Genomic DNA, 11975 nt, shown 5'->3' on the forward strand with positions numbered 1-11975 from the left:
ATTAGTATTTTTGTTTTGATAGCTGCAGAAGAAAGACAAACATCATTCTTTACTCATATACTTGTAATAAATTTTAAGATTAAATGCCTTAAATCATATACTCTCTTACCCCAATGTCAACGGCAATAGCCTCATGTTATACCATATATGGAGACTGGTAGTCTTTGGGTCAAATGTCAGTCCCACACACCCATCACACTCAAGCAAAAATAAAATGATTTCAATGAGTTAAAAATAAAAGAATCATGTGTTGACAAGATTTAACATGGATGTCCTTGAAAATAAGCATTAATTTTAACCTTAAACATCACCCAAGGAAGACCTCTGAATTTTGTCAATTTATTATAAAGTCTATGAAGCTGGGGAATTACACAAACAATGACTGTTCAGGTGTCTAAGGAAATAACTATTCACAAATATAAAAATGCCTTGACAGAAAATCGGAGTCACAGCTAACAAATTCTCCAGCATTTCACTCTTGGACCAGGGCTGCCAGAGGCAAACCAGCAGAAACCCTGCTGGAGAGCAAGCAGTAATGCTGATACTACAAACCCTGATGGAGCAAAAAGTAAACTATGTTTAATGCAAGGCAAGGGGATTGCTGAGAAAGCAGGAGAGGTCTCTGCTCCTAACAGGCAGAGAAAAAGAGACCCTTTTCTGACATACATTGTAAACTGTTAGAGAGCATCAACTTTGACTTTATATATTTGATAAGGCAATGTTTAGCTAGGGGGGCTTCCTAAATAGTGAATACTCACAAGATTAATAATAATAATAGTAAAATTCTGGTTTTCATTCAGTTAGCTTGCTCTTTGACTGAAAAGCTTTTCATGAGTGTCTCGTGCTATAAAATAAATAGAGTGGGGTTTGAAGTAGGATTATTTTTACTTCATACTTAAATTTATATTTACAAGCAATTTTGAGTGAAGAATGAGAATAGGAATAGAACACTAAAATAGTCTAGTATATTTATTCTTATATACTTTCTTTTATATAAATTCATTTTGATAGGTTCCCTATATAGAAAGTTAGGCTGAGAACTCTAAACTTAAAACTCCCAAGAATTTGGAATCTTATAGCAGTAGTTTTATCTGCCTTAAACTTTGTAGTTGCCACAAATTGAAATATTCAAAGTGCCATGTAGTACTCAATATAGACAATAGTCTATATTAACAGAAAACTACCTTATTATGTGGGCTTCGAGAGATACAAAGTTTATTCGATTTTTTAAATTTGCCATGTATTCTTACAATGTATTTTTGAATATAATTTTATTCTATTCAGAATTAAGATATCATTTAAAATATATATGATATTATGAAATAACATAAGTATTGTTATTGGAAACTTAGAAATAAAAAATAACAATTTTTGGTTACGAAAACAGACTTCTATTGTTATAACCTATTTTAAACATTGTGGGTTTTTTGTCCTTTTTTAAAAAAAAAATAGAAAAAATATAGTTTATATTTGTTTTTGTTAAGTTTATAAAAATATAGTTTATATTTGTTTTGTAGGTATTTGAAAAGATTCACCCCTTGAAGAAAAATATTGCATCTTTTTGAAAAGGACGTAACATGATAGAGGCAATAGTTCATGAGAAAAGACAAATCTAAAAATTTGTATTTCAGAATAATTTCTTCCCTCACTACAGTAAAACAAAATAGGATAGAAATAAAAGGACTTGTATGAAGTTGGAAAGTAAAAAGCCCATAAAAATATCTTAACAAAATATTTATTTTATTTTTGAAGCTAATCTAGAATTATAAAAGCTAATAAAAAATTAAAAGTATTAAAAATATGTGTAAAAGAGTAGCAGACACTTTTTATTGTCATCAACTTGAATGTGGTTTCGCAGTTTTTCTGACTGTGTGATACACGATTTAGCTGGTTTTTCTAAGCTACCTTCACATGACCTCGTTAAGGTCTGAGAAGTGATAGGTAACCAACTGAGTACATAAGCAGGGCAACTGCCTCTCCTTGACATATTCCAGCTCATCAAACATAATTTCAGAAGCTTCCAGGTGGATCTGAAGAACTTTTGAAAAAAAACAAATCGCCCACGTGAAAGCTCCAATCCTACTTAACCCACTAGGTGAAACAATAATAATATTGGCAGCACATCAATTTCCCCTCAACTTTTTCTTATCCAGTGACAAATATGCTGAAATATCACAGCAGTTCGCTATGCTTGATTTCTTACATTTTACGTCTTTAAGCTCCATATTCATGTTGCAAACACAATGAAATATCACTGCACTAAAGCAAAATGTTTCACAGAACACATTTACTGTTCAAGAAACCAAACCATAAAGCAGAAATTTTAAGGCAGTAAAACAATTTGAGACACGAATTCTATTCAACCAAATGGTATGCATCTATTACAGAGAGCAACTCCTAAATTGAGTGCCTTGCAAAAAGAAGGCATGGCAATAACCAGTTGTCAAGCGAATGGCTGTTTATTTCATGCACTTGAAAATAACAAGGTGGAACCAGTGGTGTACTGCAAAATCAGCTCTCTGAGAACAAATATGGCTCTAATTTGTAACATGTGTAATACTTGCAAGTTTCTGTGGTGTGTCTACTGCCCCATAGCCATTTCACCCACTGATGTGATGTCACTGAAGACTGAGTTGGGAAGAGAAGTGCCGAATATTCTCTCATGGGATGGTGCAGTCCAGTGAAAGGGGGCTTTGGTATCCTACTGGTAAAAGTCTAACTTGCCTTTATTTGATTTGGCAAAAGAAAATTATACCATGTGATATTATATTTGCTAATTAGCTGAGATGATTTTGATGATAACTAGAGGTGTTTTTTGTTTGTTTGTTTGTTTCCAGCAATGCTAACAAAATGTTACTTTTGAGGGGTAGGTTATCTGCAAGATAAAATATTGTGAGAATGCCTCACTAGGAATTCCCATGCTTTTGATAGGAAATAAAAACCAAGGAAGGCCTTGAGGATTTTCCTGAAGAAATGTCTTTAACAGAGGGCCACTACCTCAGAGCCTCAGAGCTGTTAGTCCTGCCTTGAAGAATCCTTATTTTTGGCCACTACAAGCTCAAAAACTGAATAGGAAGCCCTAGGCGAGGTATTCTTTTAGCAACATCATATATTAAGTCTTATAATTTATGAAATCCTTCCACTTCCCCATGATGCTAACTACTTTTGAAGTCAAGAAATGTAGTGCAGCATAGGATTTTTTAAAAAAGAAAAAAAAAGAACCTGATCAATTGAAAAAACCATTCATTATAGACCTTCTATGGATTAGACCCTGAGCTGGATGTTGTCACAAGTATTATTTTTATATTTTAATTAATTCATGTGCCTTCATTCTTTGCAGGAAAAAGTAGAACTTCCTCCATTTAATTAAGATTGAAAATGGCATCCCACAGGTTATTAAACATATTTTAGAAACAGCAATAGCAATCACCATCTGTTTCATGTATACTGTGTCCTAGACATTTTCACATTTATTCATTTTAGTAAACATCCTTAAAATTATTTCTGCTTTATAAATAAGACTATGACTAAGAGAGACTTATGCACTAAGTCAAGAGCCAGTGAATTACAGAGGAAGAAATGGAACACAAGTCAGTAATTCTCCAGATACATACATTGCTTAGCATGTATTGATTAATTCAGTAATTCCACAAATGTTTACTGAACACTCCCCATGAGTCAAGCACTATTCTTGGCTTTGAAGGTACAGCAGAGAACAACACAAATACAAATACCAACCCTCACATACCCATAGTGTAGTGGACAGCGAGAGTCAGTAAGCAAAAAAGTAAAACAAAATAAATTTAAGTAAATACGTTATGTTGAATGGGGGATAAGTTCTACAGAAAAATATAAAGTAGGTAAGGAACAGGTAATGCTTGCATGGGAGCAGATTGCAATTTTAAACTGACAGTCAGGGAAGGAATCATTGTGAAGCTGAGAAAGCTAGGAAGGAGGTGAGAAGCTGAGGCATGCAAATATTAGGAGAAAATATTTTCCAGTAGAGGAAACAAGTGGAGAGGCCCTGAGGTGGAGGCATAATTTATGCATTTGAGGAACACAAATGGCTATAGATTAGCCAGTCCTAGAATTAAGGAGTGAAGTCCTGGAAATGGGAAGGACTGGGCTAGGGTGCTAATCACCCTATTTTCTGTGATGCCTATAGTATGAAGGGAGATGAGAGTGGAAGAGAGAACAGTTAGGGGACTGTTGCTCTAATCCAGGTGGAAGATGATAATTTCTGGGACCATGATGGTAGAGGTGAAAGTGGTAAGAATTGGTTTGATTCTCTGTATATTTCGAGTAGATCAAATTTGTGGCATGATTTAAGACAGATGTAAGAAAGAGATGAAGAAGAACTCCAACATGCCTGGTCTGAGTAAATGGAAGCTTTGAAGTCTCATTTCCTGAGGTAGAAAGCTCCAAGGAAAGAGAGATTTGGGGTGAAAGATAAGGAGGTGGTTGTTAACTGTAGTAAATTTAAGATGAAGGAGATACAAAAATAAATAGTTCTATTTCAAAGGATAATTTTAAGTTGGAACAATGTAATCTATATGAAAGTACTCTATAAATATTGGTGACCTGTTTTCATTCTATACTTAGTCATGTGGTCTAATCATGTCCAGACTGAAATTTAGAGATTGTCTGCCATAGAATTGGTAGACTTTGAAGCATAGAATTGGTGGAGTTTGAAACTACATAGGAGGGGGTAGTTTTTTTAAAAAAATTAGCTTAAACGTTAGAAGAGACAGATGTGTGGATAGAGTTGCCCAGGAAGGAAGAAAGCATCAAGAGAAATGGAGAAGATGGTATAAAACTTGGTTTTGCCAAAAAGCACTTTTAAATGTTGCTAGAGTAAGAACCGAAACTGAAGAATCGAATTGACTGGAGGAGTAATTAACCTGGAGATGAGCCTTGCCGCTCTGGGGGCCCAGATGCTAAAATCAGGAGGGAAAGATCCCCCTACCACAGAATTGGTGGTACCTGTGCAGTGTTGTCAACTGAAGATCTTGAAGGGCCATCAGAGGAAGATCACTGCCTCAGACCAGCATTCTCAGGGTGCCCACTGTCAATGGAGACCATAGCATAGCATCCTGCCAAAGAAGGTAGGGTGAGTGAACATTTCCTAAGCAATGTGAGACAGGACTGAGATTCCCAGACATAACTGTGGACATTTTCATGAATAAAATGAATCTTTGGCTCTGAGTGAGTTAGGAAAGATCTCATCTGGCCACTCATGAGATCTCATCTTCACTGTCTAGTTGAAGATGCCATGGATTATCCCTGTTTCATGTTATTTACTACAGCCACCTTTTCAAGGAAGCCTGATATGTATGCTAGATGGTGACCTGCCCATCTGGAGGCATTTGCAGTATTTAAGAGAACACTGACAGTTAAATCCTAGTGCCACCTCTCAATACTGGGACTGCTTGTTGTATATCATTTTGAGCCTTTCTTATGGTATCGGGCTTTAGTTCGTTTTCCTTTACTTTCTGAGATGCCAATACCAATGTCTCTGTACTTACATTAACCCTAATATAGTGTAGTTTTCCCAGCGCCATTTTAACTTGCTCTTCCTGAAAAAGAGGTTTAGTCTCTCACCTGGATCTCACTTACCCATCAGCCATGCTCCTTAGGCTGAGTGCCTTGGACTCCTGCCATGCAGTCATCTTCAGTTGCTCCATGTACTGCCTTTCCACAATGGGTAGAGATGCGTTGGCAGCAGGCCACTGAGATAGATGTCCAGTGGGAGAAAACCTCCTTGGTTTCATTCACACAACCTAGATGAGCAGGAAGTGTCCGAGGCTGCTCATTGTACTTCACCTGGGACGGGGCCACCTTAGACCTTCGTTGCCCTAATGTCCAAGAGGTTCATGTTTTCCTGCTTGTGTGGGCCAAGGCACACCAGGCATGAGATTGTGTCCTCCTTTTTATGCATCTACTTTTTACTTATATTATTCCTGCTTCCGGAATTGTTTTTTCTCTGCTTCTGCCTGTAAAATTTAGGCTCCGCTTCAATTACTGGAGTGAATAGCATCTTTATGTAGAGCTTTCTTCTGATTTTCCCCTACTGATTATGAGCTCCTTGAGTTGTCACTGCATTTTGGTAGACATACCTTGTAGTTTTGTAAACCTACTACTGTGTATGTAGCTGTGTATATATTCTTTCTGTCCTATTTGAAGGTGAACTCCTTTAGCAAGGCTTCAACAGTAAGCATCACTTAGCTCTCCAAAGCTTGAGAATCTCTACAGCAGCTAAGAAATTTAATGAGGCCTATACGCCTGGACCTTGAGATATATCTGGAAAAGCTTAAGAAAAATCTTCCTGTAGACAACTAGCTTTAATTATAATTGAGATTTAAATTCATTTCAGTAACACATACCCATTTAGGGTACTGGAGGTCAATGTTGAAAATTCTATTATGGATGACCTGGGTGAAACTGGTGTAAGAAAGGACTTTTAAATATTGCCTGACTATTAAAGCTATTGCAGCTTGATTTGCTTTATTATTTTGACTGGAGGGATAGGAGTGTTGGAAATATTTTCATAAGACTGCCTTAGGCTATGAGAAAAAGTCTATAAATCAAAGAGTAAACATGTTTTGTAATTAGCCATGGACTCTTTTTCAAACTGGCTAAAGTGAGATCAGATTAATCTTAATAAAGACACTCTAAGTTTTGCTAGCCACATATGTAAAAATAAGATATTTCTTTTTTTCTTTTTTCTTTTTTTACAGACAATGTCTTGTTCGGTTTTCCAGTCTGGAGTACAATGGCGCTATCATAGCTTATCGTAATTTCGAATCCCTGGACTCAAGCAACACCCCTGTCACCTGCCTCAGCTTCCCAAGTAGCTGAGACTACAGGCATGCACCACCATGCCTGGCTAATAGTGTTTTACATTTTCTTATTTTTTAAAGAGATAAAGTCCACTATGTTTCCTAGGCTGATGTCTAATTCCCGGGCTTAAGGGATCTTCCTGCCTTGAACTTCCAAAGTGTAAGGATGAAAGGTGTGAGCCACTGCCCCCAGCTAAGCATTTATGTCTAAATGTTAGTATGGACATCTTAGTTCTCAGACTTATCAGAAAGTAGCGTTTTACTGCACATGTGTGGTACTTGCTAATGATATTTAAATATTTGATTCTGGTAGTTCTTCATAGATCATTTGAGGAAACAACATTTATTTAATGAAATCTATAAATCCTAAAACCAACTTCCTTTCAACTGTAACAAACTTAAAGATTATTTGACATTTATATCATGTGTGTATATATATATATATATATATATATATATATGAGGTTACAATATCTTTAACTGTGAAAAGCCAAGCTTCTTTAAGCATCCCAGCATAAACACAAATTTGTAATCTTTAGTTTGGAGCCTAAGAATTAGGAATCATTATTGAAAGAACCACTTAGTTTATAGTGTTTTCCTACAGTTTTCCAACCTTTATTAGTCAGTCTTTTATGCTGAAACATTTAACCTCACACTAAGACTTCTATTGGTCCTTAAATAAAAAAAAAATAAATAAATATAAAACCCTGGAAGCTAATTGTGAGAAATGCGACTTCCCAAGTGTGACTACAACCTGGCACAATACCCTGCCCACAGTTTTATACATAATGGAAGAAAAGTATGTACATTTACAAGTGCCGTTATGTATCAAACTTTGCACCCATTTTAATTAGTCTACAAAATAAATTTTTAATTCAGGAATTCATTTTTCTATATACATATTTCATTTTTATAACTTTATTGATTTTTCTGCTTATAAAATACTCATATAATACAAATCAAACATGACAGAAATATAAATATAAAAAGTAAAATTTTTCTATAACTCCATTTCCCTAAAATAATGTATGTTATTGGTTTATTTCTGATAGATATTCTTATTCCCATTTTGTAGCAGAGGTAATGGGAGCTTAGAAATACAACTTGGGCCTGGGTACAGTGGCTCACCACTATAATCCCAGCACTTTGGGAAGCCAAGGCAGATGGATCACCTGAGGTTAGGCATTTGAGACCAGCCTGGCCAACATGGGAAACCTTGTCTCTACTAAAAATACAAAAATTAGCTAGATGTGGTGGTAGGCATCTGTAATCCTAGCTACTAAGGAGGCTGAGGTAGGAGAACCACTTGAACCCAGGTAGAGGAGGTTGCAGTGAGATGAGATTGCACCACTGCACTCCATCCTGGGTGACAGAGTGAGACTCCATCTTGAAAGGAAAGAAGGAAGGAAGGAAGGAGAGAGAGAAAAAAAGAATGAAGGAAGGAAGGAAGGAAACAAAGAAGGACAGAAAGAAAAAGAAAGAAAGAGAAGAAAAAGAAAGAAAGAAACAAAAAGAGAGGGAGGGAGGGATGCAGGGGGGAGGAAGGGAGGAAGGAAGAAAAGAAGGAAAGAAAGAGGAAGGAAGAAAGGAAGGAAGGGAGAGAGAAGGGGGAAGGGAGGGAAGAAGGAAGGAAGGGAGGGAGGGAGAGAGAAGGAGAAAAGGAGGGAGGGAGGAAGGAAGGAAGGAAGAAAGGAAGGAAAGAAGGAAGAAAGGAAACAAGGAATGAAACTAACTTGGCTAAGCTAAGATGTAGATCAAGGCCTCTTATTCCAAAGCCCATGTCAGGTACTTGTGTGTGTCTGTGAGTGTATATACATATGTATTTCTATTTCTTCACATTCTGTGAACAAAGATGACTTCTCTCTTTGAATCTGATAGTATTCTATGGACCGTCCCTGATCCAGTATTCATTTGCTTATCCACATATTTATGCTACCACTTACTGAAACTTAGAAAAATAGGTTTTATTTGCATTTATTATTAGAAAAATAATAGGAAGAGAAAAAAAGACATAAAATGGTTAAGAAAAAAACCCAGAGTAGCCTTGGCAAAGATAAAAAGGGATTGCATTTTAATTAGGAAAGAAGGAGCTGAGTTTGGATTAAAACAAACTCCAATTCTAAAGTCTGTGCTTTTATCTGCTGCACAACATTTCTTACCTTTGATGAGCTTGTTTATTTGATGTTTCCCTGAAGGTTTTTATTGCTAAAGCATCTTCATTGCTCAGACCCTCCAGAGCCACCGTGAAACAAACCAGCACTTACTAAGTGCAACATACTGTCTTGGTCATTGGATTCAAAGATAAATAAGATGAAATACCTGACTTTGTGATATCTGAGTCCAGTAATGGGAAGCCCTCCATGCCACTTCTCTGTGAGGTTTTGCAAGAGCTTCCTAAGATTATATAAGTGCTATAGTTATAGTTTCTCCATATAGCATTTAAAGCTACATTTAAAATGCAGAGTGGCTTCTCAGCTGTGTCCCCACTTCCTTGTTCCATTTTTGAATTCCTTTCATCTTCATTGTACACAGCTTGTGTTAATTCTGGTATCTCCAAAATACAGGTATGCAAAAGCCAATAGAAAGAGATGTATTCTTGGGCTGGGTGTGGTGGCTCACGCCTGTAATCTCAGCACTTTGGGAGTGGGTGGATAACAAGGTCAGGCGTTCAAGACCAGCCTGGCCAACATGGTGAAAACCTGTGTCTACTAAAAATACAAAAATTAGCCTGGTATAGTGGCGGGCGCCTGGAATTCCAGCTACCCAGGAGGCTGAGGCAGGAGAATTGCTTAAAACCAGAAGGCGGAAGTTGCAGTGAGCCCAGATTGGGCCACTTGACTCTATCCTGGGCAAAAGAACAAAACTCCATCTCAGAAAAAAAAGAGAGAGACAGAGAGAGAGAGAGAGAGAGAGAGAGAGAGAGAGAGAGAGAGAGAAGCATGCTTGCATGGAAAGTGTCAGGGAACCACATCATCAATCTACTTCCTTCTTGACCTCAGCAACTTTTCAAAACCTTTGTTTGAGCTCCCCAAACTACCATCCTGTTCTCTGAATCTTTCTGCATGTGAGCTTTTTGAGGTGGTCTTTAGATCAATTCAAGGATATGTCTCCAGTCCCAAATATTACACAAAATACTTACTTTTAAGTCTGGGCCAGCATTTTCAAAACAAATACCTAGTTTTGAATTCAGCCTTCAATACACAGCTGTACTTTCATTTAACACAATCTAATTAACAAATATTTTTTGAGTGGCATAAGGTGATAGGAACAGAAAAGTAATTCAAATCAGTAGTTCTTAAGCACAGATCTAGGACTGCTACCTACTGAACATGTAACCTCGGCCAAGTCACTTAGCTTCTCTGAACTTCGGTTTTCTCTTTGATAAGATGGTCTTAATAGTATTTGCTTCAAGTGACTGTCATAAAATTAAAGAAATAATATTTGATAAGGATGCTTCATTGATAGTTTTAAGTACTACTTATCAATTATAATTATAATGTAAATTATAATATCGTTATTATATAATAAGACTATAACAGAGCTTTTTTTTAAATTTTTAAAAATTTATTATACTTTACCTTCTGGGGTACATGTGCAGATCATGCAGGATTGTTGCATGGGTACACACAGCAATGTGGTTTGCTGCCTCCATGCCCCCGTCACCTATATCTGGCATTTATCCCCATGTTATCCCTCCCCAACCTCCCTACCCTACACTGTCCGTCCCCTAGTCCTCCATAACAGACCCCACTGTGTGATGCTCCCTTCCCTGTGTCCATGTGTTCTCATTGTTCAACACCCGCCTATGAGTGAGTGAGAACATGCAGTGTTTGATTTTCTGTTCTTGTATCAGTTTGGTGAAAATGATGGTTTCCAGATTCATCTATGTCCCTACAAAGAACATGAACTCATCATTTTTTATGGCTCCATAGTATTCCATGGTGTATATGTGCCACATTTTCCTTGTCTAGTCTATTATCAATGGGCGTTTGGGTTGGTTCCAGGTCTTTACTATTGTAAACAGTGCCGCAATGAACATATGTGTGCATGTGTCTTTATAATGGAATGATTTACAATGCTTTGGATATATACCCAGTAATGGGATTGCTGGGTCAAATGGAATTTCTATTTCTAAATCCTTGAGGAATTGCCACACTGTCTTCCACGATGGTTGAATTAATTTACACTCCCACCAACAATGTAAAAGTGTTCCTATTTCTCCGCATCTTCTCCGGCATCTGTTGTCTCCAGATTTTTTAATGATTGCCATTCTAACTGGCATGAGATGGTATCTCAATGTGGCTTTGATTTGCATTTTTCTAATAACCAGTGATGATGAGCATTTTTTCATATGTTTGTTGGCATCATATATGTCTTCTTTTCAAAAGTGTCTATTCATGTCCTTCACCCACTTTTGAATTGTTTTTTTGTTTGTTTGTTTTTTTCTTGAAAATCTGTTTTAGTTTTCTTGCATTCTGGATATTAACCCTTTGTCAGATGGATCTATTGCAAAAAATTTTTTCCCATTCTGTTGATTGCCATTTCACTCTAATGATTGTTTCTTTTGCTGTACAGAAGCTCTGGAGTTTAATTAGATCCCCTTTTTCTATTTTGGCTTTTGTACCAATTCTTTTGGTGTTTTAGTCCTGAAGACCTTGCCTATGCCTATGTCCTGAATGGTTTTTCCTAGGTTTTTCTTCTAGGGATTTTATGGTGTTAGGTCTTATGTTTAAGTCTTTAATCCATCTGGAGTTAATTTTAGTGTAAGGTATCAAGAAGGGGTCCAGCTTCTGTTTTCTGCACATGGCCAATCAGTTATCCCAACACCATTTATCAAACAGGGAGTTCTTTCCCCATTGCTTGTTTCTGTCAGGTTTGTCAAAAATCAGATGGTTGTAGATGTGTGGTATTGTCTCCGAGGCCTCTGTTCTGTTCCATTGATCTATATCTCTGTTTACCAAAACATGGTCCATATCTCTGTTTACCAGTACCATGCTTTTTTAGTTACTGTAGCCTTGTAGTATAGTGTGAAGGCAGGTAGCGTGATGCCTCCAGCTTTGTTCTTTTTGCTTTGAATTGTTTTGGCTATGTGGGCTCTCTTTGGTTCCACATGAAGTTTAAGGTGTTTTTTTTTTT

Source organism: Cebus imitator, unplaced genomic scaffold, assembly GCF_001604975.1.
Source record: "Cebus imitator isolate Cc_AM_T3 unplaced genomic scaffold, Cebus_imitator-1.0 Scaffold58, whole genome shotgun sequence".
Lineage (NCBI taxonomy): Eukaryota > Metazoa > Chordata > Mammalia > Primates > Cebidae > Cebus > Cebus imitator.